At 41.7% G+C, this 13,327-nt stretch overlaps 1 protein-coding gene across 4 annotated transcripts in view; it reads right to left on the reverse strand.

Annotated features, from left to right (window-relative positions):
• PSD3 (pleckstrin and Sec7 domain containing 3) overlaps window positions 1-13,327 on the reverse strand; it is a 674,493-nt gene that overhangs the window by 465,672 nt on the left and 195,494 nt on the right. The window contains exon 1 of one of the 4 annotated variants that reach the window (XM_064368707.1): window positions 5,633-5,650. The exons of 2 other annotated variants lie outside the window; for them this stretch is intronic. The gene's annotated coding sequence lies outside the window, so the exon portion shown is untranslated. Of the gene's footprint in view, window positions 1-4,734; window positions 4,753-5,632; window positions 5,651-13,327 lie in introns of those variants that run through there. One more of the 4 variants, XM_064368705.1, reaches the window with a different exon arrangement.

Raw genomic sequence — 13,327 nt, forward strand, 5'->3', positions numbered from 1 at the left:
TGTAGCCACTAGATATAATTGACAAAACAGAAAATCTGCGCAAAAGGAACTTTAATATTCAAACAAAGTTTAAACTCAGGAAATGCCTTGCTTCTTCAAACTCACTAATTGCACCTTATGAGGATATGAAGGCAAAGCCAGGGGAGACACTCTAGAAGATCACAAAGACTGCTTTCAATTTCTCAGCATTTTTCCAATATAAGTTTGCTAGAAAATAATATAGTCACAAAGAGAGCAACCATCTAATGGCATCGTCTGTGCCATCATTCTTACACCTAAATTTCCCTTCCTTCCATGTCCTATGACTCAATCTAAACTGTGCCTATCAAATAACTTCTTGGAAAGTATAAATTTCTAAAAATCTACATTCCAAAAAGCATGTAAGTTTGTACATACAGAGAAAAGCAGTACCATTGGCCTTTAACCAGTAATCTCCTAGAGGCCAAACAAAGAAGCTATAGCTGCTTCTATTTAAATGTTCTACTTCTCTTGTCCACAGACCAAATAGGCATAAGAAAACCGAGCTACTCCATTTCTATAATTCATTTTTTCTTAGCAAAGGTCTGAGAACAGAAGGCCAGAGAAACAGGGAGCAGCTGCCGCCTGATCTTATGAATGCCCTTGGCTCATTCCCCATCCTCCTCCTTATTGTTTCAAGCTCCTTTTCTCAATAACCTCTAAGCCCCAGCTTATGGGAAGAAATAACAAGGAAAAGCAGCCTTCTCTGTTTCAACACCCACTGTGGTTGAAGTATCTAGATCACTTCTCTGAGGTGATGCAATTAGAAAATAAAATAGGTGAGCCTCACATCCCATTCTAATTTGTTAATCTGCTTTATTATGAATTCCGATTAATGGCATATAACTACGTGGAACTCCTTACATGTAGTCCTACAGTGATCCTTTAGATACTCCAACAGATGTATAAAATAATGGTTGGTGATAAATTAGTCATCCAATACTCAGACTCCAAGACCCAAAAAAACTAAATATTAGAGCCAAAGAGCTCAGTTTCTGCAACACACAATGCTGTCTTTGAGACATACAAACAGAATGGTGGTTAAGAAAATTGGACGACCTCAGTTTAAATCTCAGCTCTGCCACTTACTTACTCACTGTGGGATCTTGAGTAGGTTTCTTAACCTCTCCTGACTTCAGAATGGAGATAATGACAGTACTGGCCTCATGGGTTGTCATGGGTACTAAGGGAGACAACCCAAGTAAGAACTCAATAAATATTAGCTGTGATTGTAACAATGCCTCATGCCTGGAAAATATCACATTAAATAAATGTTTTCTAAAAGTTAGGACTTAGCTGGGCATGGTAATTCAAGCCTGTAATCCTAGCACTTTGGGAGGCCAAGGTAGGCAGATCACTTGAGCTGAGGAGTTCGAGACCAGCCTGGGCAACATGGTGAAACCCTGTCTCTACTAAAAATACAAAAATTTAGTTGGGCATGGTGGTATGTACCTGTGGTGCCAGCTACTTGGGAGGCTGAGACAGGAGAATTGCTTGAGCCTGAGAGGCAGAGGTTGCAGTAAGCTGAGATCACACCACTGCTCTCAGCCTAGGCAACAGAGTGAGATCTTGTCTCACAAAGAAAAAAATCACGACTTAACACGAAACTTAAAAGAAAATGCTGCTTTCTCAGAAAACCCCCATGAAAATACTATGTAAGAAAAGAATACCAGTCTAGGTCAAAATGTTAATTTTCCCAGTTATCCTAAATCCCTAACTCCAATAAAAATCTTTTAAAAATATCCTTCAACATGTATAAATTATTCTGATTCATCTCAGTGATTTATACTCAGAGAAAAGAAAATTTCAAACCAGATGGCTGTTTGCTGAAAAGTAAGCCCCAATGAGTGAGTGGCCTGCCATGGCCACAGCCTGGCTCTCACAGGGAGGAAGGGGAGAAGAGCTGGCGGATCCCTCACACCACAGGTGTCACCAAGAGAGAAAATGCTGTCAAACCTCTGTGCCCTGAAGTGTCAACAAAGTCCCTGCCCACTAGGAACCAACTGGGCCCAAGTTTGTTGACCTTCTGGGTGCAGTGAAAAACCTTTCTTTTGGTAGGCCAAACAAGTATTGGAGGGACATGTGCTATTTTTATACAAATAAGATAGCACGAGCAAAGATTCATTATTAATGTTATAAGTTACACCTTATTTTCAAATGAGGCATGGACATTTGATAATTTGGATTTAAGAATAACTTGTTAATTATATGCTGCAAATTATCCTTTTTCTCCATTGTAAATTGCAACAATCACTACAACTAACACTACTTAATTTGGAGCTTGTGAAAAACATCCTTGAAAGATGGTCAATGTAACTCAGAAACATTCTTTCAAAAAATAATGCCACCACTTAAATTCTTTCCAGAGCTCTGAGTCTGCATACAATTTCACAAACAACACAAGCTGTCGAGATATGGACACTCCGAACAAACGCTCTGGAGAATTTCACATGGATCCTGTACTCTCCTAAATTAAAGCCAGGCTGGTTTAACAGTAAAAGAACTAGGAAGAACTGAGAGGCAATATTCAAAGTGAAAACACCTCCACCCTTAGCAAAAGGAAGTCAAGGACCTCTATGCTTGGCCCAGACAATCCAGGAAGAACCCCTAAATGGTGAAAACTCTCACAGCAGCAGTAATTCAAGGTCAGAATAGACCCCCAGCCTTCTATAAGCCTGCTTCACATACTACACTCCATAGACTTTGGTCACCAGATCATTTTTTAGTCTGACTCAACTTCAATCATGTCTGAATTCATTTCCAAAAACTGGAAAAGATCACTATCCATAACTCACCTTCTAATACAACCCAAACCCAAAGAACCCAAAGATATGCTCTTTCCATAATGGCCAAATGACATTACCCCAGGTAAACCTCAAACAAACCAGTCTTGAAGCCAAGGCACATACACATTTTAATATTCACATGGTTTTGCCTCAGCATCTCTTAACCAAGACTGCAACTAACCCATCACCACATAGGTGTCTTAGTTTATGAATAATGCATGACAAATCACTCCTGAATTTCTATAAAAGAAAAAAAAAATCACCTCCAAAAGTAGTAGTTACCATGGACATGTTTGTTTGTTTTTTTTTTTTCCAATGTAATGCCAGGCTAAATTCCACTCAAATAATTTTCCATCAAGGTTGGCAAACACAAATATGTAAATATCAAGGTTTTAGAAAGACAGCAGAGCCACTGATAGAAAGTACCTCTAAATTTTTCTTTTTCAATGAGCTGCTTTCGTCTTATTTTATTTTTTATTTCCAAATTCCCAAGGTTTACTAGTCCATAAGAATTTCCAAGGTTACCCAATTTTTTAAATTGCTAGCATCTAATGAAAAGCAGTACTGAATTGCTTAACTATAATGTACATAATAAGGTATATATTATTCTTTGTCACAAATGAAATGAACAGTGTCAACAAAATATTTTTTAAAACCAAACACACATTCAGATAGGCAAATCAAGCTTCTCATGCTCCCATTTAAAAATAACAACAACAAACAACTCTCCACCATGGAATTTGCCCTTAATAAGGTTATTTTAGCTTGGTAGCTTTAATCACTCTCTCATATTCAATGGCCAGGATAAGAGTACTGATCCATTCACAGAACATACAAACAGATATTTGGAATGTGAAATTAAGAGTACATTACTGGGCCGGGCGCGGTGGCTCACGCCTGTAATCCCAGCACTTTGGGAGGCCGAGGCGGGTGGATCACGAGGTCAAGAGATCGAGACCATCCTGGTCAACATGGTGAAACCCCGTCTCTACTAATACAAAAAATTAGCTGGGCATGGTGGCGCGTGCCTGTAATCCCAGCTACTCAGGAGGCTGAGGCAGGAGAATTGCCTGAACCCAGAAGGCGGAGGTTGCGGTGAGCCGAGATCGCGCCATTGCACTCCAGCCTGGGTAACAAGAGCGAAACTCCGTCTCAAAAAAAAAAAAAAAAAAAAAAAAAAAAGAGTACATTACTGAATAGGTAATGCATAACGTGTCTAGGCATGGAAACATCAAATTGTAGGGCTAGAAGGCTCTGAGAGCATCTACCTAATCCCCTCCCCTACAAGGAAACTGTAGCAACAGAGGTTAAATAAAACCCAAGGCAGCAGCAAAAACTCACCTAGTCATTGACAAAGTCTCCAAGCTAGGTGTCCTACCTACTGATCCAAATCTCTTCCTTGATACCACTCTACTCCTTTTGGTGCAAAAAGCTTTTATTAATGAAATATCTAACAAGACAAATCACTTGTGTGGATGGATATAAAAAAGTTGTGGACGGACATCCAACCAGCCACTAAAAACTGGCTGAAAAGGTGCTAATTTATTTTGCACTTGCTTTACTAGTGAAGGTGATGTAGACTATGTTGCACTTTTAACCGCTGAAGAGGAATTTCACGACTTTTTAAAAGAAAGTCTCTCGGTTTGCAAATACTCTCAGAAAAGAAAGGGTAATAAAGTATTTCTTGGAAAAGGATAGAAAGTGAATTTCCATTCCTTCAGCAGGGAGCATCCTTTCCCTCACATCTCACAAAAAGCCAGGCAACCCCTCCCTTTCAAGGTCCAGCGTAACTGCCAGCTCCTCTCAGAGAACTTCCAAGCCCCGAGGCCAGAAGCTTTCTCTCAGATTCTCCATAGTAGCCTATGCATAAGTGTCTCCTATGCAAGCTCTCAAGCACGCTCCTTGAAAGCAGAAATCCTATCCTACTTACCTGGCTACCGGGCTTTGAAAAATCCTTTGCACATACTCAATTACAACCAATGCATTGAAGCATTCCTTGCCAGAATCCCACTTAGGGTAATTTTCCAAATCTCCATCTTCCCTACACCAACAGATGTGAGGGAACCAACACCTGGACCCATTCAAGAGTTATTCTGGAGCGGAAATCCTGGCTCCTACTGTTGGGAGAACCAGTGTCCAGAAAATGAAATCGTGGTGCCCATTCCATCCTCTGCCTAGTGGGCGTTTATCATCCTTTGACATCGAGGGGAATGGCAAAACGAAACATTTATTATTTAGGTCACAGACAACATTCTAAACCTGCGTCCTCTAATCGGTGTTAATGTGTTTAAAAAAAAAAAAAATCATTTGCCGGAATGGAGAGCTGAAAACAGCGGATAAAGTTAAATGCATGTAAAACAGAATGACTGAAACATCTGTAAAAGCTCCTGGGAATATCGCACCGAATAATCTTCCCTTGTCTGTTTGCTCGCTCAATGCAAGTTTGTTTAGTTTTGGTTTTCGTTTTTTGTTTTTTCTTTCTTTCTGACAGAAACGTGATAGTCCCTAAATACAAGCTGACTGGGTAGAGGAAGATTGGCATTTAAGGTCCTCTTTCATGTTGCCCTCTTTTGATAGCTTTTCTCTCAAGTCTGAGGTTTTCAAAGCAGAGAGATAAACTAAAACCCCTAGACCTTAACACCACGAAGTTGACCTTACTGGGCTCCTAACAAACAGAAAGCAAACGCGGAAAGGAAAATCGTAACCAGCACAAACCCAGGTGGCCCCTGGATCCTGGGAGACAGAGCGGCGACAAAGCAACACAAACCCCACATCGGACAGCGGTGCCGCGTACGCCCCCCGCGACCGGGCCCGGCCCCGGAGCTCACCGCAGCGCTCCTTCCTTCCATCTTCCATCGCCCGCCCGGCCCCGCGCCGAAACCGCCGCCCGGCGCTCCGGGGCCGCAGCCTCAGGGCGCGAGTGCCGGCGACCGGCACCGCGTGCTCTTTGTTGGGCTCCCGGGACGGCCGAACGGCGGCGGCCCGCGCGCACCCTGGCGGAGGCTGGCGAGGCTGCGAGCTCGCGGCGGTCGCCTGCCAGGTCCCCAGTAACGTCAAAGCGAAGGCGGCGCAGGCGGGGACGGCGGTGGCGGGCCCGGGGGGCGGAGGGCGGAGGGCAGAGAGGCGGGACTGGCGCCCAACGGAGGGGGGCGGGGCCTCCGAGGCAAGGGCGGGGCCTCCGGGGCAGGCTGGAGGCGCCCGCGACCCTTGCAGTGCAGCCCTCCGGCGGCCGGGACCCTCCGCTGCCTCCCGCAGCCGCGCGCGGGTCCAAGGCCCGGCCTTCAGCCCGCGAGCGGAAACCTGCCTGTTGCTTTGTCTTCTTCCCTCACAGTTTTCCCACCCTGAGAAAAGTGAGAGGCGCTTTCTCTAGTGTTTCCTCTCAGGAAGGGCCATGTGACTGGAGCCGCGAGTTGGGCGCCGTCTCGCCGGGGTCCGGGAGGCGAGCGGGCTTCGGGACACTCACCCGGGCGTCCCTCGGCGTCCCCGCCCCCTCTGACTGGCCTCCCCCGGCTCCAAGTCGCGGTCGTAGCCTTTAGTTCTGGGGGCCCATCTAGCCCTAAAAGGTTCATTTCCCCCTGAGGCGGGTTCTTCATGTGCCCCGCAGCTTGACCTCGGGACTGTCCCCACCGACTCTGCGTGCGCGGGGAGAGGTCACTTAAAACTGCGTTTTCGATCGTTAGTGCCAGGGACCCGCACCTGTTTTCCTCCGTCCTTTTATCTGTGCCTCAGAGACAAGAGCTGGAACGGCGCCCTCCCCTGGTAGAGGGACGGGGAGACCTCAAATCCGCCCTCTTTCCCCGCTGGGAGGTCCGTTAAATAGATCCAAGCACCTGGAGGTGGAACCTGTGTGGCCTGCTGCGTGTGTGTTTCCGCCTTGTTGTTCCAAAGAGCAGTCTAATTCAAGTGACCAGTAGAAGACGCCCAAATAACCAGAAGTGACTGACTTGACCATGCTTGGAGATGGGAGTGGAGTCAGGTTTCGTGGTGGTCCCACGATCCCGCCCACCATGTTAGCATGGGCTGCCCAGTGAGCATAGCTGCCTTCTGTCTACTGAGATGCACCAAGGCCACATGAGTCACCCACTTTGCCTTGGTTGCCCCATCTGCATCTATCAAAGGCAGCCTTGGACACCCACCAGAGGAACCAGCATGAGGGAGTGTATGCATTTGTACGAATTCACTCCAACTTCAGAAGAATGTCCGCAGCTCATGCTGCCCCTGCCAGAGAAGCAGTGTGAGCAGATGTGTAGGTTTGGAAGCACCCCAGTCACTTGGGCATTGATATGATTTGGCTGTGTCCCCACCCAAATCTCATCTTGAATTGTAAATCCTACAATTACCAGGCATGTGGGAGGAACCCTGTGGGAGGTGATTAAATTATGGGGGCAGGTCTTTCTTGTGCTGTTCTCGTGATAGTGAATGAGTCTCATGAGATCTGAAGATTTTAAAAACGGGAGAGCTTGCTGCACGTGCTCTCTCTTTGCCTGCCACCATCTAGGTAAGACGTGACTTGCTCGTCCTTGCTTTACCCCATGACTGTGAGGCCAATAAACCTCTTTCATTTGTAAATTGCCCAGTCACGAATATGTCTTCAGCAGCAGTGTAAAAATGGACTAATACAGGCATATTTCTTGTTTGTGATCTCCCTTCACCCTCGCCTACATATCTTACAGAGACAGTCTGGTGTGCCTATTCCCAGTCAACTCCTGCCTTCCTTGAACCTTGGATTCTGGTGGTTTTGTTGCCAAGAATCAGAAGTAAGACCAAGTACAAAATGTAGTTGCTACCCTGGGGCTTGACCATTGGCCTACTGGCCTTTACTGGGGAAATTAACCAACTCATAAACAAAAAAATAACTAATTATATAGGAGGCAGGGTGGACATAGTTTTACATAATTTTTATAGTTAAAGGACTTGGGCATAGACATCTGTAATTTGAGCCTCTGTTTCCTCATAAAATTGGATTAATAATGCCTTACAGAAGTGTTATTAGCATGATAAATTATGGAAAGCTCCTGGCCCGTAGTTCAATAAAGGAGCATTTCAAAAGTTAAGCCACAGAAATGTGTTTCCCGTTTTCACTGCAAAGGGAACTTTTAATTGTTTTTATCCCTGAAGCCAAAATATTTTAAGATGGTACTTATAAAGCTAATCACATGTATTAAATATTCATTCATTCATCCAGTTATAAATAATCAAACATAAAATGGTTAGAGGTTCTGATCAACATAAATTTGCCAGCGTAACCACTACTAAGTCAATAAAGCCTAAAGCAAATCAAATAAACACTGACATTTCATTTTGCCGGCATGTATTTTGTGTGTAAATATTTTGTTAGGCTTTTGGAAATATTAAAAATAAAGCACGAATCTTCAGTTCTGCTACCATAGCCCCCAGTGTTCACGTTCAGTGTCAGAAAACACAAGCACCCACCTTGGTAAAAAGATAAAGGAGGCACCTAGACCACCTAGGCATGGGCTAGTGTGTATTTACCCAGTAACATATTCCTCCCCTAACGTATGTGGTGTGGAAAGAGAGATGGTATAGTAAGCAAGACATTAAATACTGGAGGTCAAAAGAAGAAATGAAAAGGAAGATGAAATTCCATCATGTATTATTCATGCATACAGTTAATCCTTCCTATATCTGAAGGTCACTGAAAAGCCCAGATTATGGAATATTTATTTTTTAGTACAATGTGAATGTTTATTTAGAATGACAAAAAGAAATTTCAAATACAAATTTCTAAGAGTTGACAAATTACAGAAACATCTCCAAATCCAGAAAAATCACACAATAGTTTTATCTACTGCCTACACAATATTTTTTATTAATAAACTTCCACAAATACCTCAGTAATACTTGTCTTCATCTGTTTTCTGCTGCTATAACAAAATACCACAGACCAGGTAATTAATAAAGAAAAGAAATGTATCTGTCACAGTTCTGGAGGCTGAAAGTCCAAGAGCACAGCAACAGCACATGGTGAGGGTGGTTCCATGGTGGAAAGCATCACGTAGCAAGCAAGCACAAGAGACAGGAAGCAAATGGGGTCCAAACTTATCCTTTTGTCAAAAGGCCATTCTCCAAATAACTAACTCATTCTCTCAATAACAGCATTCATGAGAGCAGGGCCCTCATGAACCAATCACCTCTTAAATGCCCCACCTCTTACTGTTGTTATAATGGCAATTAAATTTCAACATGAATGTTGGCAGGGACATTCAATCCATAGCAATACTTTTTCCTCTAGTGTTTTGGCTACATACAGCTCACTGCAGCCTCTACTTCCCAGACTCAAGTAATCCTCCCACCTCAGCCACCCAAGTAGCTGGTACTAAAAGCACACACCACCATGCCCAGCTAACTTTTCATTTATTTATTGTAGAGATGGGGTCTCCCTATATGGCTAGGCTAATGTCCAACTCCTGGGCTCAAACAATCCTTCTGCCTCAGCTTCCCGAAGTGCTGGGATTACAAGTGTGAGCCGCCATGCTCAGCTTAGCTACATACTTTTGATCACCTCACTGGAAAGATTTTTTTTAAGCAGCTTTATCAAGATCTAATTTACATACCACACAACTCATCCATTTAAAGTGTACAATTCAATGTGTTTTAGCATATTCATAGAGTTGTGCAACCATCATCACTGTCAATTCTGGAAATTTTTCATCATCCCCAAAAGAAACTCTATCCCCACTTGCAGTCATTCCTCTTTTCTCTCCAACCCCCTCAGTCCCTGGCAAACACTAATCTACTTTCTGTTTCTATATATTTGCCTATTCTGGACATTTCATATAAATGGAATCATAAAATATGTGGTCTTTGTGACTGGCTTCTTACACTTATCATAACATCAATGCTCATCCACATTGTAGCATATATCAGAACTTCATTTTTTATTGCTAAATAATATTCCATTGTGTGGCTAGGACTCATTTTATTGATCCATTTATGAGTTGATAGGCATTTCAGTTGTTTCCACTTTTTGGCTGTTAGGAATAATATTACTACAAAAACTTATGTACAAGTTTTCGTGGAGATGTTTTGTTTCCATTTCTCTTTTCAGTTCTACATAGAGTAGAATTTGTGGGTTGTATCATAACTCTATGTTTACTTCCAAAATGTTTTCCACAGTGGCTGCACCACCATACATTCCTACCAGCAATGGATTAAGGTTCTAATTTCTCCACATCCTCACCAACACTGATTATTTTGTGTTTGATTACAGCCATCTTAGTGGGTGTGAAGTGGTAGATTGATTTTGTAACATTTTCTATGGGTTCAATAGATATCCTAGTCTTTTCTCTAATGTGGTGAACACAATTTTTTGTTATTGACATTTTAGAAAACTCCCAGCCTCACATTTATTACTGAAAATAACATTTACACTTTTAGTACGTTTTCAAGGTTTGGAAGACCTCTCAAGTTTCTTTCATGTATAACTGTAGGATTTCAAGGCATTTCAAGTTTTTTCATGCAGTGATTAATATTAAATGCTCTTTTTAAAAAATGAGGCATAAAGGAGCTTTCTAAGATGATGCAAGTGTTCTATTTGGGTGATGACACATTTGTCAAAACTCATAGAATTTTACACTTACAAGCTGTGCATTGCTCGTATATAAATTTTACCTCAATAAATGAAAAAGCATAAAATTTTGAATCAAGAGAAATGTTCCAATAGTCAATTCATCGTTTTAGACAGAAAGCTTAAGAGAAGTCTCTGAATTGTCCTTTGAACTGCTGTGATATGTCGATGTGTGTGTGTGTGTGTGTGCACACAAGCATGTGTGCACTAATAAATCTGAAGCTGAGAACATCTTGCAAAACATAGAGACAGGGAGCTACTTAGAATTTGTTTGGGGATTAAAGATAGGGTGTTGATCTAAAACCAGAGAAAATACTTTTTCTTGAATCTAGTGTGTCTGAACATCTAAAACTTGACTACCCAAGTCTGTCCTTAATGAGAGTCAGAAGATAAGTTTCTTTTTCACAGCGAAAGCCTAGGTAATTTACTTAGATCGGGAAATAAATGCCCAGCAAAAACAACAACAACAACAAAAAAAAAACAGAGATGGAAGGAATCATGAAAACAGATGAGTTTTCAAGTTAATGCTTTAAACTTAAAACTCCTCAACCCATTTTTGTTAATCTCTATTATGAGTTTTGGCATTTCACAAATGTGAGTCATTTCACGTCAAAAAAGAAAAAAAAATTAAGTATTTTTCCATTGTGAGCTAGACTTACTCCTCTTTCTTATCAATTCTTAAACAATGAGTCTTAAAATATGCATTTAAAGAAAAGGGTTTTTATTTTAAATACATAAACAACTCTAACCTCTACAGTATTTTCAATAAGGAAGCTGCCTACAACTGCTTCAGTGTACAAATAGGCTGCATTATAACATATAACAACTGCATACAAACCACTGATATATTAGACTAGAGAACATAAGTGCCGGTCTTATTTATTTGTTGTTGTATTCCTAGATTCCAGAACAGTGCCTGGTCTATAGTAGAGGCTCAATAAATGATTGTTGAATTAAAATTTGCCACTACCCAAGGCAGAAATAGTCAACATGCGTAAAATCATGATGTACTTGAATTTCAAAAGCTCAAGGTGAAGCTGAGAGAATATGTCTGACACAAAATTCACTCTGGCATTTGCCTCATGGGACTCTATTGAATGCTGAGTGTAGACTGGGTGGGTAAGAGGGATGGGAGACAAGAAGGAAAGAGCACAAAGGGGGTTCATGTGCTTAGGGGATGGAAGAGAATGGAGATAAGAAGAAAACAGAGGAGGGAGTGGATACTGCCTGCCTTGTAGTAAGTGCACAAGAAATGTTAAACCAGAGGGTTGTCTGAGGCATAGGGTAGACTCAGCTAACCTCTTCCCCAAGACCCAAATAACTTAGGTTAAGTCTCTATAATAAGGGTTCAGTTTATTTTTTATTATCCTTCTTATGGGTAGTTATTCTTTCATTCATTCATGTGACAAATATTTATTGAACATCTACCATGTGCTAGGTATAGTTTACCGATTCTAGTGGAACACAAAGCATCCCTTCCCTCACAGAGCTGGGGAAGACAGAAAATTAGCAAGATAAGTAAATATATGTGATGTTATATGGTGCTGAGTGTTTTGGAGAAAAACAAAACAAAGAAAGGGACAAAATGTAAGGAGTATAGTGTCAGGAGAGTAGATGGTTACAAAGGATATTCAGAGAAGGCTTCACTAAGAGGTGAAATTTGAGTAAAGACCTAAAGCAGGTAAAGGGGAAAACCATGCAAATATGTAACTATAAGTGCAAAGGCCCTGAGGTCTTGCCTGATAGGTTTTGAGCACAGCAAGGGATCTGTGTCCCTAGCGTTGAGTGAGCCAGGTGAAAGGTAGTCAGAGATGTCGTAAGTGGGATCTGATAGGTTGTTGTAAGGACCCTTAACTGCCCTTGGTAGATTTTGAGCAGACAGCTAATATGATCTGACTTATGTTTTGCCAGAATCACCCTGTATTATGTGTTGGAAGCAAGGAGGTGAACTAGGAGGCTACTGCAACAATACAAGCAGGAGATGATGGTGGCTTGGGCCAGGGTGGTAGCAAAGAAGGTGGTAAGAAATTTTGAGATTCTAGTCATGTTTTGAAGATTGAGCTGACAGAATTTAATGATGGATGAATGTACGTTATAAGAGAGAGTCAAAGATGACTCAAGGATTTGGGACTGAACTACCAGAAAAATGGAGTTGCATTAACTAACTGAGGAAGACTGTGGAAGGAACAAGATTTAGGATGGGAGATCAGGCTCTAATTTTTGGACATGTTAAGTTAGAGGTACCTTTTCGACATTCAGCAGAGGAGCGCCAGGCAAGCCACTGGATGTATGAAACCAGAATTCAGGGGACAGGCAGGAGTGGGAGCTGTATATTTGAAAGTTAGAGTAAAGATGACATTTGCATCCATGAAACTGAATGAGATCACCAAAGGAGTGGATGGTAAAGAGAAAAGAGGAGTGCCTATTACACTCCAGTGCCAGGAAATTAGGGAGATGGGTAAGAACAAGCAGAGGAATCAAATGAGCAGTCAGTGAGGTAGGAGGAAAACAAAAGAATGTTCCTTAATGGAATATTTTCAGATATTTTTACATGAAACCTTTTCCTTTCTACAGTTTTCAATCAGCAGTGTCTGTATTCTGCTCTCTCCCTACCTCCTGCAATCATCATTTATCTTTTTATCAAAACTGTTCTATTATGTTCAAGAAAAGTGAAAGACATAGTGCTATATGCCTGTAATTCTACAATCTCAGTTTATCTCAAGCTAAGTTTTATGCCCAACCCAGTGTTACTAATACTCCCGGTTTTTTTGTTTGTTTGTTTTGGGGGGGCACAAATAATTACTTCTGAGATTAACTAAAAAGACAGATTTGGTTAACATACAGGTTTCCAAGCTGATAGAAATTAATTTATATATATTTTTGTTACCAAAAAACAGACCAACCATAGCTTCTTGGAATTGTAAAGAGAAAATCT

This window comes from Aotus nancymaae, unplaced genomic scaffold, assembly GCF_030222135.1.
Source record: "Aotus nancymaae isolate 86718 unplaced genomic scaffold, 86718_ANA_hifiasm-v0.15.2.pri h1tg000079l, whole genome shotgun sequence".
Taxonomy (NCBI): Eukaryota; Metazoa; Chordata; class Mammalia; order Primates; family Aotidae; genus Aotus; species Aotus nancymaae.